Raw genomic sequence first — 19,294 nt, 5'->3', positions numbered from 1 at the left:
ATCAACGCTTCGGAAATTGATTCATTTAAGCTCAAAGTAATAGAGCTCCTAAGCGCAAAAACTGTTCGCTTCGTTTCCAAAGAATCTCAGGCTGCTCTCCCTCCCTCCCTCCCTCCCAGCATTCCCACCCCCTCCCCCCACTCCACTACATCATTGCATGACCCTGAAAATGTGTGTTGTATTTAAATGGGATGGAAATGATTGAATCTGTACAGTCTTGGTTCAGTTATGGAGGGATCACTTTTGCTGGCTTTAGACTGGATTCTATCCCCTTTCCTTCTGTTTCTTGTTTCTAGACTAAGCGTCACCACGTATACACATCAACCCTGTCAGCATTATTCATTCTTTAAGGAAGGCAGCACACCTATTTCTCACAACAGACACAAGTGTGAATTGTCAAGGAAGTAGTTTTCCTGTGAGCAATTGAAAAGCTTGGTCACTAGGGTGGTATTTTGCCTTGAATATGCATTCCAATGGATTGATCTGAAAGGTGACATGGACAGTCAAGAATGAAGGGTTGTGTAGTATGTCAGTGGTATAGTGTGGAATAGTGCACAGTGAAATACACCAATACTGCAGTTAGGGGTGTGGGCATCTCAGAGACTGTTATTGTAAAAATCTCTGGTACACCATTATACCAGGAGTGCATCTGCATGAGAAAATATCTGAGCATGGGGTTATATTGGAGAATATTATAGATAGGGTTATATGATATACCAGAGAATGTTGCTGTGAGATTGAGCAATAAGTGCATCAGTATTGTATCAGTGCTATAACATGGGATATGTAATGAAGTGTGTGACTTATATCAAAGATAATTACAATCAGGGGCATGGAGCATGTCTGAGAGTTTTACTGAGAATTTATGGAAACCGTCGCTGATTACGTTATAGTGAGGGAAGAGCAAAGCATTGAAGATGATGGAAATTTGAACTATAAGTTGAAAGTGCTGTCAATGCACAGCGGCATGTGCAGTGGGAGAAAGATAGTTAATGGGCAAGATTTTCCCAGCCCCAGGGTGAGAGCATGCCAAGCCAGGAGGAGGGAGTGCAGTGAAAATAGTGGGGAGCTGTGTCTGCATGGGTCCTAATGCAGTCCTGCAGCCACAAAAGTTTACTAGAAGTAGAACTCAATATTGATCAGCTGCCCTTTGAAATGGGAAGTCGGCAACCAATTTGAATAATTCCCTGTTTAGGCCAAATTTCCTGGGTGGCTGACACTTTTGCAAGTTGTAGGGTGGCACGGTGACTCAGGGGTTAACACTGTAGCCTCACAATGCCAGGGACCTGGGTTCAATTCCACCCTTGGGTGACTGTCTGTGTGGAATTTGCACATTCTCCCCATGTCTGCATGGGTTTCCTCTGGATGCTCCAGTTTCCTCCCACATTCCAAAGATGTGCAGGCGAGGTGGATTGGCTGTGCTAAATTGCCTGTAGTGTTCAGGGATATGTAGAGTAGGGGGATGGGTCTTGGGTGGGATGCTCTGAGGGTCAGTGTGGACTTGTTGGGCTGAAGGGCCTGTTTCCACACTGTAGGGATTCTATGAAAAACCTGGGGAGAGGGAATTCTCCAAGGAGGGAGTCAGTCACAAAGGGAGTTAAAAAAGTTGACTGTACCTCTCTATATAGTAATTAGTGATTGTTTTTCTTAAAAAAAATGCACAATAAACATCCAACAAAGGTGTGTGCTATAATCATGTGACTGGACTTACCAATAATTTTCCAGAACCCCTCTGAAGTAAATGTCAGCCATACAATCAACATGCCATATTTCCTGATGGGTGTGCTATGCTGTCGATTGTGTTATCACATAAATCACAGAATTGTTACAGTGCAGAGAAATGTCATATGGCCATCATGCCTGCACCGGTTCTATTTCTGAGTGCCAATCTCCTGTCTTTACACCACATCCCCGCACATCATTTACTGCCCAATTACTGCCCCATCAGTCTACTCTTCATTGTCAGTCAACTATCAGAAATCACACCGCTCCAGGTTATAGTCCAACAGGTTTATTTGAAATCACAAGCTTTCGGAGCACTTCTCCTTCATCAGGTGAAGTGAAGAGAAGCGCATGAGCACAGAATTTAAAGGCAGATTGATCAAAAGATCATACAAATAATGTGAGTAAGGTATCAACAGGTTGAATATTAAGTCTCTGCAGCTGATCAAAAGTGTCAGATGGTGTGAGTAAAGTGTAACCAGCTGAATGGCAAGTGAAGGGATGACCTATGATCTGATTCATTGAGGCAGAGAGATAATTACAAAAAATAAAAATAAAATGGTGCTGAAGATAAAGCGAATTGCTGGAATAACATGATAGCTATAAGAGTCACACACTGAGGGTCTAACCAAAGCAACAAATAATCCAAAACTGTACAAACTAATTAAAGTAGAGAGATGATAATGAGTTACCAAGGTGAGGATGTCAAAACAGGACCATAAGGAAGATTTTACATATACAGAACAGTATGGGATTATATGTAGCGCAACATGAACCCAAGATCCCAGTTGAGGCCGTCTTCATGGGTATGGAACCTGGCTATCGGCTTCAGCTCAGCGATTCTGCATTATGTATCTCAAAGGCCACCTTGGAGGATGCTTACCCAAAGATCAGAGGCTGAATGTCCTTGACTGCTGAAGTGTTCCCCGACCGGGAGGGAACATTCCTGTCTGGCAGTAAAGTGATGGAAGGTGTCATCACAGTGCTAACAAGCATCACCTGCTCAGCAATAACCTGCTCAGTGACACCCAGTTTGGGTTCCGCCAGGACCACTCGGCTCCTGAGTTCAAACATGGTCAAAAGAGCTGAATTCCAGAGCGAGGTTAGAGTGACAGCTCTTGACATCAAGACTACATTCAACCAAATGTGGCATCAAAGATCCCTGTCAAAACTGGGATCAGTGGGATCAGAAGGCAAACCTTCTGGTGGTTGTAGTCATACATGGCACATAGGAAGATGGTTGATGGTTGTGTCAGCCATCCGAGCTCCAGGACATCGCTGCAAGATTTCATCAGGAGATTATCCTAAGCCCAACCATCTTCAGCTGATTCATCAATGCCTTTCCTCTGTTATAAGGTCAGAAGTGGGGATGTTCGCTGATGATTGTGCAGTGTTCAGTACCATTTGCAATTCCTCAGGTATTGAAGCAGTTCATGTTCAAATGCAACAAGATCTGCACAATATCCAGGCTTGGGCAACAAGTGACACGTAACATTCATACCACACAAATGCCAAGTAATGACCATCAATAATAAGAGACAATCTAATCTCCTCCCCTTTACATTCAATGGTGCTACCGTTACTGAATTCCCCACCATAAACATCTTTGGAGTTACCATTGACCAGCAACTCGACTGGACTTGCCGCATAAACACAGTTGCTAAAAGAGCAAGCTTGGAATACTGTAGTTAGCAGCTCACCTCCTGATTTCCCAAAGCCTCTCCACCATTTACAAGGCACAAGTCAGGAATATGACGGAATACTCCGAACGTGCCTGAATGAATGCAGCTTTAACAATACTCAAGAAGCTTGACATAATCCAGGACAAAGCAGCCTGCTTGATTGGCATTACATCCACAAGCATCCACTCCCTTCACCATTGACACTCAGTAGCAGCAGTGTGTACTATCTACAGTACAAGATGCACCGAATAAATTCACCAAAGATCCTTCGACAGCACCTTCCAAACCCACAACCACTTCCATTTGGAAGGACAAGGGCAGCTGATACATGGGAACACCACACCCTGCAAGATCCCCTCCAAGCCACTCACCATCCTGACTGGGAAATATATCAATGTTCCTTCACTGCCGGTGGGTCAAAACCCTGGGATTCCCTCTGTAAGGGCATTGTAGACATATCAACAGCACATGTACTGCACTAGATCAAGAAGGCAGCTCACCACCACCTTCTCACGGGCAACTAGAGACCTGACAATAAATGGTGGCCAGCCAGCTACATCCACGTTCCATAAGTGAATAAAAAAATTTCTATCCAAATAATCATCCAACTTCTTCTTGAATGCCTCAATTGAACTTACCTCCATGATACTTCCAGACAGTGTATTCCATACCCTAACAACATGTAGTGTGAAAGAGCTTTTGCTCACATCACTTTGCTTTGTTTGCACACCACTTTAAATCAATGCTCTCTCATTCTTTTTGCATTTACAAGGGGGAGCAGCTTTTCTCTGTCTACCCTGTCCAGCCCAGTCAGGACTTTGAAAATCTCTATGTTTGTAAATGCACCTCTTTTGCCATACATGACACACCCCTTCCCCACCTCTGCATTTAAAGGGCATTTGAAATAAATCTTCTGATTTTTTACTTTAACACAGTGTAGCTATGGTTCTGGCAAAGTCAAAGCCTGCACATGGGGGGAATGGGGTAACACACTTATCTAATAAAAGCATGCAAAAGAAATGAAATTGCAATCTGCTTATGGAGGCATTTTTGATTTAAAACTCACAATCTGTCTGTGGTAGTCATAGGTGGTGAAGACAGCCTCCACTGTCCCAGTGCAGCATTTGGAGAGGTCTGTGTGTTTGGCCATCTGATTTTTCATCCTTCATGTGTTATCCTCAGGGATCTCGATTCCCAACCTGCTCCAAAATTGCCTACCTCTGGTAGTGGGTTCTGTTGGGGCTATGCAACTGCTGGCCATCTGATTGGACAATCATCATCTGCATCCTGCCCATTATCCTTAATTGGATGAAGAACGTAGAAGCAGCTAATTACGAAGTTGTCTCTCAATACTGCCAATGAGTGTGGGTTCAGGAGCTTTGTTTGGTCCTGACATTGCGATTCTAACACCTGTGGTAAGACTTAGTCCGACATTGCAGGTCGATGATTCTTCTGACAGAAGCTGTTGCCAGACCTCCTTAGCATTTCCAGCATTTTCTTTTTTGTTTTTATTTTACATTACACTGAGGTGTGAGTCATATCAGGGCATGTTACAATGTAAAAGATTTCAGCAAGTTATTATACTGAGAATTTTGGAATACATTACAGAGTGTTGTGAATTCCTGAGGCCACATTTTTCAGAAGGTGTCTATTTTTGGTGTTGAATAACATAGCACTTTCTGTGTGAGATCATCTGATTTTCTACAGGGAGAAATATTTACCCGTTTTACCATTGATGTTAGCAGCAGCGATCTGGCTGATTCTTATGTTTTTATCTCTGATTAATTCAGTTTCACACTTCTAAAGTAATTTAACACTTTCTTAACTGTTAGAAGTAACAACATCAGATGTTAACTCTGCTGTGAAGTAAATTACTCCAGAGCACATATAAAACAAAATTTGGGCTGAAAGTTTTTGAAGAGAAGGGGAGGGTAACATTGATGTGCCTCCAATTCGAGGGTCATATGAGACATATCTATGTTGAGGTTACACTATGTTTGTATGATGTTGAAATATCTGGTTTGCTTGGAAGTCCATTTCCTACATTAGCACCTTCACCAGTTCAGATATGCAAATATGATAAATGGCAGAAAGTGCCATTTTCAATCCCTTTTAACATCATTATTTTTGGTATCATTTACAGAACAGATAAATGTAATGGAACTTGTCAACAGAGGGAAGAAATCTATTCAAAGGAGCACACTGCCTGGACAACCTTTCTACACTATTCATGTCTGCCTGCATATTGTTAGATAACTCTTTTTTACCTTTCTTTTGCTGCTTTTGGGAGTTACTGCCTTTTAAACTGCCAGAGTGAGGGAAACAATGGTTATTATTGTGAAAATCTTACAGGAGTTATCCTCTTCTTCCTCCTGATTATGATCATTTGACTTTCTTCTTACCTCCTCTACTTTGATGGATAAAAGGGAGAGAAGAATAATACTGTATGGGTGTGCAACACCCAGTGATAATGGTGAGATAAGAGACCACAGTGGAAGGTTGCAGTAATTTTGGCTACAAGTACAGGTTCAACTTTGTACACACCAACTGCAGATGACACTTGTCCACCAACTCCTTTAGCTTTCTCATGTCTTTTATTTCACCAGCACTTTGTGCTATATATTTGTATTATCTTGTTTTTATTTGGGAACTTTGATTTAAAATATAGTGGAAAATGATTTTAGTTTTTCAGCTCAGCGAAGTTACTTATTTTTCGCGAACAACGGTCAGAAAGTAATTTTTTCAAAGTGAGTTCGAGCATAGTTTCCAAGAAAGCATGAGACTTAAGTTAAATGACTTGAACTGCTACCCAGGGAATTAATTGCTGAATGTTTTTGAAGTTGAGCTTTATGACTTACAAAGAGACAAATGGGCAGGGACCACTAGTAGGTTGAGTTCACAAGAGGATAAGTCATTCTACCAGAAGGTAAGTTTTTTTTTAAAGTTTGTAGCTATCTCCAGATTGTGAGAGATTAGTGGGTAGAAATATCCAGGTTGTCAGAATTGGGAAAAAATCAAGGTCATCAGAGCTGGAAAGATGTCTCAAGTTGTTTGAACAGTTCAAGAAGAAAGGCTGGAAAGAGTCATTTGAATAAAAAAATCTTCATTGGAAGGGATATTGTTGGGTAGAAAGGTTGAATTGTTTTGTTGTTTGTGTTAAGAACTTTTAAATTGCATTTTTTGTGTAGTAAACTTGTGATTTTATTTTGAAGAGCATTCGTAGCCTCTTGTGAATATGTTTAGTCTGTGATCACCATGGTAATCAAACTGCAAACATAAAACTTATGATCTATCAAGCCATGTTTCACTCTGAGTATGACGTGTCCAGTATTACCATCTGTTGGGATCTTAACAACCTCAATAACCTGTTTTACAAAATCTACCAACTCCCTTAGGTCTATACACTCATGCATTCCTTGGATATTGTATGCCATCTTCTCCTGTCAACAGCATTCAATAAAAGTGAAACTGCCTTCTAGGTATTAGCAGATAACTAATATCATAGGAATAATCTAATAAATCTCTTTAAGATTGTGGAAGGGTTTGGTAAGAGGATAGGTACAGACAAAATGTTTCTACGTATTGGGCAAAATCCAATCTAGGGACCATAAGTGTAATATAGTCACTAGTATATTTAGTTAGGACTTTAGGAGAAAGGTATTTTTCTAGAACGTGGTTAAAACAAGAGAGTTGCTGATAAAACCTTTGGTTCTCTCAGGACTGTGACTTGAAAGGAATTTGGGGATTTATGTATTCTTATTAATCAATTAAAACTTTCTAACTGATTAAAGATATAACAGCATCTTAGGTTCGTTTAGTACATCCTCATCACTGGTGTATACCTTTGATCTTTTACTTAGAAATTCTGTTTCTGATACTATCTCTCTCACTAACACCTGAAGAAGTACTGAGGCTCTGAAGGCTTGTGTTTTCAAATAAATCTGTTGGACTATAACCTGGTGTCGTGTGATTTCTGACCTTGCTGAACATTGAGTAGTGAACCAATAACTTATTTGATTTTAAGAGGAAACTGAATAAGTACATGACATAGAAAGGAATAGGTAGATTAGATGGAAGTGGGTGGGGGGAATATATCAGATGTAGTTGAGCAGTTGAATTGAATGTCCTGTTTCTATACTGTAATTTCTGTGTAACATCATGCAGCATGGAAGACAAGAGCAGTGAAACGTGTGAAGTTAGACTGGTAGCAGGTCTGCAATCAAGGTCAGCTCATAATGAGAGTTTCTAAAAAAATCTGGAATTAAGAACAAGCCTAATGGTGACCATTTAACCATTGTTGAATGTTGTAAAAACCCACACAGTTCCTAATGTCCTTTAGGGAAATAATCTACTGCCATTATGTGGTCCAGTCTACATGTGACTCCAGACCACAGCAATGTGATTGACTCTAAATTACCCCCAGACATCATCTACAACTAATCAGTTCAAGGGCAAGTAGGGATGGATAATAAATGCCAGCCTTGTCAGCTATACTCACATGCCAAAGAAGAGTTTTAAAAAAATAGCTCTGGGTGGAAGATTTAGGGAGCTATTGAACGACAGTGGAATTTGCATAATCGCTTGACATTCAATTTCAATTTGAAGAGTGAGATGTGGAAATTTGTTATTTTGAGATGTTTCCAGTTCTAAACAGGTCATTGTATATTCTCCTGTATTGTTCAATTCTTCTGCTGCCATGCATTTGAGACATTCCTTATTGAGCATTGGTTTGTGAATTAAAAGCCGTGAAGACGTCTAAAAAAAATTGCAATTCTTGGCTAATGGATTACGGCTTCTGACCATTCCTATGTCATACCATTCAGACCGAGGCAGAGGCAAAAAAACTTATACCACATATCTGCTGCACACTCAGCTTTCTTGTTGTAGCTTAATTCACTGCACATTTTTAACTGCTGCAGCAGATGTTCCTCCAAGTCCTGTGTTAAAGGGTGATCCATTCCAAGCTCGCTATTCAATATAGTAATGTAGAGATGCCAGTGGTGGGGCTAATGGAAATTTTTGGACCAGCAAAATCTCTTTTGCCATTAATAGGGCTGTGCCCAAACTGTTCGATGTACCAGCATAAGCCTTATAGATCTGTAGATATCACCCGCAAACAAAACCCAGCGACAACATTCTTGACAAGATGTAGCCCTCAGTATGATTTGCAAATGACTGAAACTAGGGTAACATTAATAGTTATTGGCAAGACATAAAAACAGATTAGGAATCTGGCAAGCTGCTTACAAGAGTTTTGTTATCAATCTGACATAAGAAAAATGTGATGTAACATCTTAAATTTGTCTGTAAATGATTTATTCACAGTAAAGTTTTCACCCCAAATTGGAAGCACCATTTTAAAAACATTTTTCTATTGAAAGTACACAGCAGGTTTGCCTTCTATTGCGTAATTGGGACTCTATGGGTGGTGGCAGGCTTGAAGATGCATATTCAAGATAAGATTCAGATACTTTAAATGATAACAAGATCAATTTGAGTGGAAAAGGCCATGCAGACCACCTTATCTTTCAACAAGATTGGTCTACCTCCCAGATGTTATGTCCTGAGATGAACTCAATACCAACAAATCTTCTCGGCCTCAAGTGCCTTCCTGGTGAAGTCTTGCAGTTGCTATCACCTTCTATATTAAGAAATATTTCTTTGTGTCGGATCAAAACTTGTGCTTTGCAACCTTGGATAAGTGGTTGCCTTGTCTTGTTGCAATAAATAAGCTGCAGGCATTGTTTTGAGTTCACATTAAATATTTTATTATTTCTGTTTGTCTTCTGTGAAGTGCCTTTCTTTGAAGCAGCAGAACTCGAATTGATCACAATACCAGGTCTAGTGGAGGATACTAGAATCCCTACAGTGTGGAACAGGCCATTTGGCCCAACAATTCCACACTGACTCAATGAAGAACATCCCACCCAGAATCATCCCCCTACCCTATTTCTGCATTTCCCAAGGCTAATCCACCTAACCAACACATTCCTGGGCACTATGGACAATTTAGCTTGGCCAAACAACCTAACCTGCACATCTTTGGACTGTGGGAGGAAACCCACACAGACAGTCACCCAAGGCTGGAATCGAACTCAGGCCCCTGGCTCTGTGAGGCAGCAGTACTAACCACTGAGTCACTACGCTGCAGTAATGAATTAGATGGGTTTTTCTGGAGAATTGGCAATGGTTTCATGGTCAGCGTTAGACTCTTAATTGCAGATTATTATTGAATTCAAATTCTACCATCTGCCATAGCTGTTTTGAACCCAAGTCCCCAGAACATTACCTGAGTGCCTGGATTAATAGTCTAGTGATAATACCACTAAACTATCTTCTAATGCCAGGGTTTGGCTTTGTTCCTTTCTTCTGTATTACCACAAAGACAATGTGACCTCTTTATTATGCAATGGTAAGAACTTCCCATAGTGCTCCAGTGCACCTGACTAGATATGGTACAACTTCAACCTAACTGCTCAGTTTCTGAATTCCACTGATTTAAAAATGTACCAAAAGATCCTATTTGCTTTGATTGTTATTTTCTCACAACATTGGTCATGGTGAGTGACGAGTCAACTATCAGTTTTCTTAACATATTCCTTGGCACATTCTATTCCATATGTGATATTTTTATTTACAGTGCGCAATGCTGTATATTTGTACATATTAAACCTTAACTGCCCGAATAACCTGAACATCCTTCATTAATTTTCAATGTGTCAGACGCTGTGTATCTATGGATCTTCTCTTTATATGATACAATAAAGTGAGCAAGCTGCAGTGCTTGCAAAGCTGAAGTACCATACCTCACTTGCCCATGCGAATAACATAATGGCAAAACTGTACTCTCTTCTATCACCATCATTTTGGGATGTTTTGTGCTTGGCTTCCACATGGTTGATGTGTGACACCAGAAAAGCAAGGAAGAGACCTGTCTACGTACAAAAGGTAAAGTCACCATAGTCCTATACGACCATAGAACTACCCTCTCATTAGAGAGAAACAACTAGTATGGTTTAATCTGCGGGTTGCCACATTGCAGGCAAGGGGAGAGGTTAAGAAGGAGAGTCCTTTATGGTAACCTCAGCCAATGCAGGAAATGACCCCACACTTTTAGCATTTCTCTACATTGCAATCCTGCTGTCCAACCAATAGAGTTAACTGACATCCCATGCAATGTTTGAGGGAAGGAATGGATTGGTTGTGTTGTTGTGCCCATTATCAAAACAATAGAGAGCTATTAGCTACTTAATCCCTACGTTGATTATATTATGGTTTAATTCTATTTTCATTATATTTCTACAACTTTTTATCTCGTCTATCATATATTAAGTTTCAATATTTATTTTTCTCCGATGTAGTTCCTTCCGTGACATGGCTTTCTCTGCCAAGTTCTGAGGAAAAGTCATATTGCTCTTGAAACATGAATCTGTTTCTCTTTTCGCAGATGCTGCCAGACCCGCTGAGTTTCTCCAACACTTTCTGTTTTAATTGGCTTCCTCTTTCATGGTTTAGCATTACGCTTTGTATCGACTAACAAATGCAAACTGAATTGATGGTTGAAAAAAAATTACAAAAACTGTGTCAAGGAAATACCAATGGATTTAGATCATCTCTGTACACGTACCATCCCTTCCACCAGATGAAAAGATGTCAATGTGCATGCTCTGATGGCTTGCTACTGTTGGAGTGCATTGTATTAATATTCTTGTATTATCTAAATGTAACACAAATGTGGTATGTGATTCTGTTTATTTGAAGATCTCTGGTGAGTTTACTGACAGCTGAAGTAATATATACAGTAGAACATGCTTACACAGAGATAGTGATTGTGACACTTACAAGTACAGAAGTCTGAGAATTCATATATCATTTCAGCCTTTTAACAACTCTTTCAGATATTGTTCTGGTGCAACCTACTGGAAGTATGGATCCTACCCTTTTTGCTCTGCAGACATGTCATCATTGTGTTGACTATTGTCCTGGTGTCATTGACCAACTACATTCCTTCATGATCACTGTGTACAATTGGAATATTGTACACATATCTTGGTTGACTTCTATTCCTCCTCAGGATTGCTCTGTTCTGTACTGTGACTTCTTGAGACCTGGGCTCACTGCATACTTTGGAAACCTCTGTGGCTATGTTCCCTTTCTGGGGTGTGTGACTGTGATCTTTTGTCCTACGTGTGTGTTGTCAGGTTGTTATGCATTTGCATATCTATCTGCACTATCTTCATCCTCATATGTTTGTTGAGGTATACCCTACATCTTCAAGTATTTGGAAAACTGATGTCTTGGAAATATCACTCTCACTTTCTGAACATGGTCTTCAATGGCAATTGTAACTCATATTCAGAGGTGTAGCTCTGTAACATGGCAATTCAGAAATCTTGTGTCATTGACCCACATTCCAGTAAGAGTGATTTAACAGTGCAAACCATTCACTCAGTGACACTGTTTGATAAGGTTGTGATAATGTGACGGCAATATCACATTCTTTATGGACCATTTAGCACACACTTTTTCTGAAAGAGCTGCCCAAATAACGCAGCCCATTGGCAGAAATGAACAGACACTGAATTTGGCCATGTGGCTGCATTGATATGCTCAAAGTGTTATCAACTGGAAATTTGTGGAAATATTCAATGGCTAAAATCTCCATTCATGGTAAGTAAATCAGTGATAATATTGGACTGATGAAGTCTTCTGCGGTTGGAAAGCTTCTCGCCCTCAATGTGGCTAATGGCTCTACTGGATCTTATATATCCTCACCGACTTTCCAAAGTATTCTCAGTTCCTGGTCAATAGGCTGTATCATGTACTAGTCATCTCATTTACTCCATCTCCATGGCTCTTGGTGTAGTTATGACAATATGTCCTGGCAAAAAACTTCAGGTTCAAGTACTTGTTTTTATTTGAATGTAACACCTCTCAAGATATGAACTAATCGCTGTAAGGCAGGAACTATCTGAGAGTGTCTGATATGTCTTTTATCATGTGGTTCACCCATTCAATGAGAACTTTCTACAGTGTTGTCAGTAGTGGGTTGTTAGCTATTAAGATTGATGTCGGTCATGTTTGGTACTTCTTGCTGTTGAAAGCAGTGAACAATTGCCATCAGTAAGGGCTCTGTTCATGCTGTTTGTTGGTTTTGCCCAATACTACAAGATAATTGGAAATACACACATCTAGGCACATCTTCTGTAATTCTGTCCATATGCTGCTGGAACAGATTGTGACAGACTGATAAAGTAATATCTTGCAAATAGTGTTCTGAAGGTAGTAACTTTCTGTGATTCCTATCTTAGTGTTTTGGACCAATATCCATGTTTAGCATTCAGCTTGGTGAAAAATTGTGAACTTGGGATTTAACTACCCTCATCCTGGAATTCTGTGGGCATCATTTTCGGTTCAGACATCTTAGATCTAGACTTAGTCTTTGTTTGTCGGATAAACCTGTATTAGTTGATCATGTCTATACAATGTGTCATATTTCCAACATGGATATAATGGGTCATATTTGCAATGTGGAAGCCTGTTCATCATCAGGTTGGAAGTTGTTTCACTGCAGGTCTTGATTTAGGTCTGTCTTGACCTGAAATCCAAATACCAGCTTAGGTTTACACAGGTTACTGGTGCATTTCCTGCTACCATTGGTTGTGCCCTGTTGCAGCTGTTGCACCTTTGGAGCCATATCTATTCCACAGGGCCCAGTGACCTTTTGTACTGCATACCTTGCACAGATCTTGGACTGCAGGATAGCTTTGCATCCGGTGTGATAAATTGCATTGGTTACACAGCCTACTTGCTTTTTGTGTCCTGGCTACAGTGGCAGTACTGTTTGCTGCACCTAATGCTTGCAAAGCCTGCTGACAGCTACAATAGTTTCATATGTTCTGCCCTCTGACAGCAGTGAATCTATGCTGTGACCTTTCTTTATTTCCAAGAAGTCTTAATGGAACCTCTGATATGTGTTGAGACAATCACCAACTCCATTATTTGCCCTGACAATTAAACCTCTGGAAAATTACATTTGTTGCCCTTATTATGGCATTTATTGACTTACTGATCTATTTATTTCTGTGACTTTTGTAGGATATTGTTTCTAAACGATTAATTTTAAAGGTGAATCTTGCATGCCGATGATCTTCTAGGACTTTCATTATCTTAATGGCTTCTTCCTGGTCCTGCCAATTTATTAACTCTATGCAACCCCTTGTTACCAACTGCTATTTGTGCCTTCATAGCTTATTTAACTGGGTTGAAGAACTTGCTTGGTCTATGAAACATAGCTGCATTACATGTTCAAAATGTTTGAGCTCAGATAGTTGATCAATGGCTTTCTAGCCACGGTGGTGGATTTGGTATCCATCCTTCTGATGTTTGATTACCTTTTCACTTATATGTAACTTTGTTCACTCCTGCTGCACTTTCGAAAGGGTGGCCGCATGTAAAACCTAAACTACTTGGAAATATCCAAAGGTTTTGTGAAGAACTAATTTTCTTCTGTGTTCTGTTATGTGGGAACTTTTTGGATGAATTTTATATTTTGTTTGTTGCTACCCTCTTGGCCTTCAAGCTCGTAAGACTGATTTCTTCTTTGTTACTTTTTTAAAAGAAAACATTTCCAGCTGTGACTGTGTAATAACATTCTTGTCTTAACTAAATGAAACACAAATCAGGTACATGGGTTCCATTTACTTGAAGAGTCAGGTAAGTTTATTTGCAGCTAGACAAATCTATACAGTTCAGAGCAATCTTCAAACACAACCTGTGTCTCAAGCGCTGTAGTGCAGAGAACCTGTGATGATGTGACAACACCCAGTAAGTTGAATAGCTAATTCACATGTTGAGCTTTTAGAAGGACTTTGAGGCAAGGTGATAACAGTACCTGAATGACACAGGGTGCTGTGACCAAGGAAAATGTTGAACCTACATTTTCCTCCTCATAACTATCTTTAAAATCTTTAAGATTATGGATTAGAATCCTGAATCTTTGAAAGCAATGCAAGCCATTCATTGGAAGCTGTGGTAGGACGGGTGCAGTGCTTTGAGGTTCCAACTTGGTGGATTTATGTGGGATATTGGAAGTATATTTCTGTGCCAGCAATAAAGTGGACTCTGCAGCAACATGAGCAGGCATATTTATGTGTATGAAAGGCTGAATTTGCACGCTGCCTCAGTGAAGTTGAGCCAAAGCAAGGTCAGATATTGAAAGTAAGCGAAATGTGGACCTCAGGACAAATGCCCTGAGACCAGAAGACTTGTTTCTCTTCTTTTCTAACAGCCTGTGGATGTGGGGTACTTGTGGCATTTAGAAATCTTCCCATTAAAATTACACCTTATTTTCCTCTATTTTCCCCTGAATCTAATGATTCAGTCTCTGAAAATGTCATCATTTTACAGGTCTAATATGATAAATTTATCATAAATATTTGGTCTATTCCTGATTAACATTATTCGATAAAGAAATAAATGTATTTATAAAAAAGATTGCATTTATAAGTAAGTGAAGACAGTTTTAATGTGAAAGGGTGAATTGTGTTGATGCAGGCTTGGAGGGCCGAAGGGCCCGTTCCTGTGCTGTATTGTTCTTCGTTCTATCACTAGCAGGGAAAACAGTAAGTGTAAAATGACAGTATCTAGTTGTATTATTAGAGGGGGAAATTCCAAAGCAATGAGGACACTGTCACAGGAGTCAGAAACTGACTTATCAAATAAAAAATGTTGATTAGTCAGGCACTAAGAGAGAAAGGTGGAGATGAAAGTGCTGGTGATATAGTGGTAATGTCACTGGGCAGTCCTCCAGAAACAGGGCTAATGTTCTGGAGACATGGGTTTGAATCCCACCATAGCCGATGATGAAATTTTAATTCAGGTTAAAAAAAATCTGGAATTAAGAAGTTAGTCGAATGGTGACCACATAATCACTGTTGATTGTTACAAAAGCCCTTCTACTTCACTCGTACCCTGTAGGGAAGTGAATCTGCCATCCTCACTCAGTCTACATGTGACTCCAGACCCATGTCAATATGGTTGACTCCTAACTGCCCCCTGGACAGTCAAGGATGGGAGATAAATACGGACTCAGCCAGTGACTTCCAAATTCCTTGAACAAAAGAAAAAGTCAACATTGTGTAGAAACCATCAGAACTGTGACATAGCTTCCATCAGCCGAGGCAAAACCAATGGGAACACACATGACCCCAGCACACTTCAGTTAGTGATGAGAAGATCCAGAATTCCTGTTCTTGATAATCATGTCGTAATCCCTGATGGAAAGTATGTGTGTCTGCTGAACAATGACGCACCCCATGGCTGAATAATTCACTGTCGCCAATTGTGAAAAGGCGCCTATTGCTGAAGAGCAGTCACTTGACTGCAGAAATGGTGATTTCCTGTCATCCCAGAAAAGTATTCCCCGCCAGGAGTCAGAAAAATTATAGAACAAAGTGCGAAAGGAGACGGGATTTCTGTTAGCAAGAGTGTTTTATAATATGAGAGCTGTGCTGTGTGAAAAGCTGTGTTCAATTTGCACAGAGTGAGGAGGCGGGCTGTCACCCAGTTTCCTGACACTCAAAGCACATTTTGACAGACAGGTTTGTCAGTGGATTACGCAGAACGCAAACATGGCAATGTGCTGCCTCCGTGGAACTTCTTATTCTATGTAACCAAATCAGAGCTGTCTGGCTTACACAACACACATGCACAGCTTGACTTGGTGCTCTGATGGACTGCTGACATGAATCACGTCATCTTGAGCTTGGTGACTAACAGTGTTTACTTTTAGTTCATTTCAGTTGTCTCAGAACAACACCACTGAAGTCTTTCATCATCTGAATCTCAAAGACTGCCCAAGGGCTGCAGCCATTTCATCTCTCTGTTGCCCCCCCTGTACCCCCACTGACCATTCTATGCAGGACATCCTGCAAGAAAACATTGGAACTCCATTTGATGTTCATCAAGGTAAGTAATGTTAAGACGGAAAAGCAGGACACTTTTGGACTTCAAACTCCATGTGTCAATGCCACAGATCTGGTGTGGCAAGCCAACTAAGTAAGCACCCATCTATGCTGGTCCGTCAGACACTTCCAAAACAGGCAGTGAAGGAATTAGAAAAAGATTAAAGTTTTGGTGCATTCTAACAGCACTTGTTACATGGGAGATGCAGAATAAAACTCTTCACACCAGTCCAACGATTAAAAATGAGCCACCCACTGCACCTACATGCCTCTTTTGCATTTTGGACCATCCACTTTCTCTGTAGTTTCTCAGTAAGATAGCCAATTCTATGAAAGTTTAAGGAGAATTACAGAGGTTTTGTGCTGGAGCCCTCTGCTTAATAGGGGCCAGTTGGCCCTTTCTAAGTACATTTCACCAACGTTCCAAAGAGCTAGAATGGAACTCAGTTCCCAGAAGGATAAAGGCAATAGGTAACATTAGTCAGTTCACTCCATTTACCTTACAATAGTGATGTGAGTTGAGAAAGATGTAGATAACTTAGAAATTCTATATAATATCCAAATTGAATAAACTCTATACTAAAATAACACTTCAATATCTGGTACACCATTTTCCGAGTCTCTCTACAGCTTGCAACAAAGAGCCTGTTAAATTCTCAAGGAAGTTGAGAATGAACTGGATGCTAAAACTACAGAACTGAACACAAAGACCAGATGATCTTAGCCTTTGAAGAGTCATAAATACCTGTTGCTTACCTGTTGGAGCGGTTATGTGTTTTGATCATTGACAGGCCAAGTGAAATTTGGGACCATATTCAAAACAAGAGTTTTGATGTTCCTGCTGGTGGAAGGTCTACTGATTGAACAAAGAAATTCAAAATCAGTCAATTACTGGCTGTTTCCTAAGCTGCATGGCTTTTAAAATAAACTGGTCTGTTGCTAATGCCACACAATACAAATCAAATATACAGCAGCAAGTTCCTGTGCAAGTGTGACCAGCAGCTATAGCACTGGGTGGCCAACTTCAGAAATTGGTTAATATGTAGTCATAATATTGCGAAGAATGGCATCCAGCTGGAAGGGAATTGTGAGACCCTGTTTTATCAATGAGGAAAATTCCAGGATTCATTCTTCAACAGCAAGGTGGGAAGATACATTTCCCAAATTGGAAAGGAGTCACCCTGTTCCAATGTGAAAGCTGGGCCTCATGAACATGGAGCTGACCAACCCTCGACTTAAAATGGGAGGTATGTATCAAAAGTCAGGTCTGTCAGGGGTGCCAGTTGGGCCTAAGGTAAGTCAAGGGGTAACTAGCCAGAACTTCAAGATGGTCGGCATCTTGCCAGGGCTGTTGGAAGTTTCTTGGGCAGGGGAAGACTAGACTTTGCTAAGGCGACATGATGTTTTTGGACCGACATGTATTCACACGTAAGAGGTGCTCAGCTTAGCAACTGTTAATATACCTGAAAAATCAGATACTTCAAATCAGAATGGATTGAAAACAGATTTATCTGACTCAATTTTTACTGTCCACTGGCCAGCTAGGAAATGTAAAATTTTTCTCAAAAAAAACTCACATTTTAGACAAAAGACTTTTTTTTTACACTTTGTACTGTACTCCACAATTTACCAATTGTTTGTTACTGATAGTCTTTCCAGTTTTACAATGCATTTTTACAATCAACAGTACAATCTCAAATTGCACAATCCCTATCCTGCTTAGAGTTGTTCAAAGGCAAGAACCCTCAGAACTGGAGGATAAAGCTGCTAACTGCTCTCTGCCCTCTGATCCCATCTTTGAACTGCACTGAAAGCAGATCATGATCGTATTGCTTAGATGAGATAAAACTGGACCTGAAACCATGCGGAATCAAAGCACCTTTACCCTGCAGCAGAAACATGTCGGTATAAAAACTGGTTTATCATTTCCGGCCATTGATTAAAGTGACAATGCCCAGGGATTGAGTGTATAACTTAGTGAGACTAACTGTTCTCACCTGTGTATATATGGGACAGTGACAGCTCAGGGAACCTTGTAGAGTCAGTCACTTGCAATGAGGTGAAAATGGCTTTTAACAGGAGTGTGCAGCAAGTATAATGTTACTGTAACTAGGAGAAGAAAAGCATTCAGTTCCATTCTCACCTTGTTGCACAAATGAGCTATTGCTCCCAGTGCTGTCAGTAATCTGCGGAGCACCCTGCTGTTGCAGCATTTTATGGCCCCTGTTGCACAGCAGGGTTATTGATGTGCCATGATAAAGAAAAGATTGTAAGGCCCCACTCCCCGGGGCAGCCTCTTTAGATCCGTGTGGGGCACAGATACAGGACTGTAATGTTGTAGCCCATTCTCTGATCTGTGCTTATGTCTAGTGAGTCTCCACACTGACAGCAGAGCCTCTCAATTCCTTGTATTTGTGCCAGCAGCAAGATTACTTGGAAAAAATGATCTCATGCTGTTCGCGCTTTGCACTTGTGTGCAGCTGACTTCATGTAAAAGCCCAGACAGAGCCTTCACGGGCTTTCAAACACAGCAACATCACAAGTGAACACTTTTTTTTTAATTGAACCTCCACATACAAGCACTCTCCATTAGGAGGCACTGGTCATCATAGTCTCTTCTGAATTATAACATTCCAAGAAGAGATTAAGCACTTCAACGTGACAACTGTAAATTGCATTCATACAGAGCCTTTTCAATAGTGACACATTGCTAAGCTCCATCATTGGAACAGTATCAAGCAGAGTTTGGCACTGTGCCTTATAAGGACTAAAAGCTGGGACAAAGAGAATTTTAAAGTGAGAGAGACCAGGACAGTGTTAGGGAGGGTATTGCAGAGCTTAGACAGCTGAAGACATGGCCACTTATTATGGAGAGAAGTTCAGGGATCCCAGAGGGATGTAAGGCTGGACGACATTACAGAGATA

The 19,294-nt window shown here is 40.5% G+C and overlaps 1 long non-coding RNA gene across 2 annotated transcripts in view; it reads right to left on the bottom strand.

Moving 5' to 3' along the window:
* The window catches only part of LOC125485957, a 63,477-nt gene extending 44,735 nt beyond the window's left edge, over positions 1 to 18,742 (bottom strand). For both annotated transcript variants that reach the window (XR_007264681.1, XR_007264680.1), the window contains exons 1-2: positions 18,513 to 18,742; positions 17,126 to 17,225 (exon numbers count right to left, since the gene is read on the bottom strand). This is a non-coding gene — a long non-coding RNA (uncharacterized LOC125485957). The remainder of the gene's footprint in view (positions 1 to 17,125; positions 17,226 to 18,512) is intronic.
* Between the last annotated feature and the right edge of the window lie 552 nt (positions 18,743 to 19,294).

The sequence above is a fragment of the Rhincodon typus genome, chromosome 24 (genome assembly GCF_021869965.1).
Source record: "Rhincodon typus isolate 14 chromosome 24, sRhiTyp1.1, whole genome shotgun sequence".
NCBI classification, from domain to species: domain Eukaryota; kingdom Metazoa; phylum Chordata; class Chondrichthyes; order Orectolobiformes; family Rhincodontidae; genus Rhincodon; species Rhincodon typus.
The sequence above is the reverse complement of the archived record's forward strand: the minus strand, read 5'-3'. Positions and strand labels throughout refer to the sequence as shown.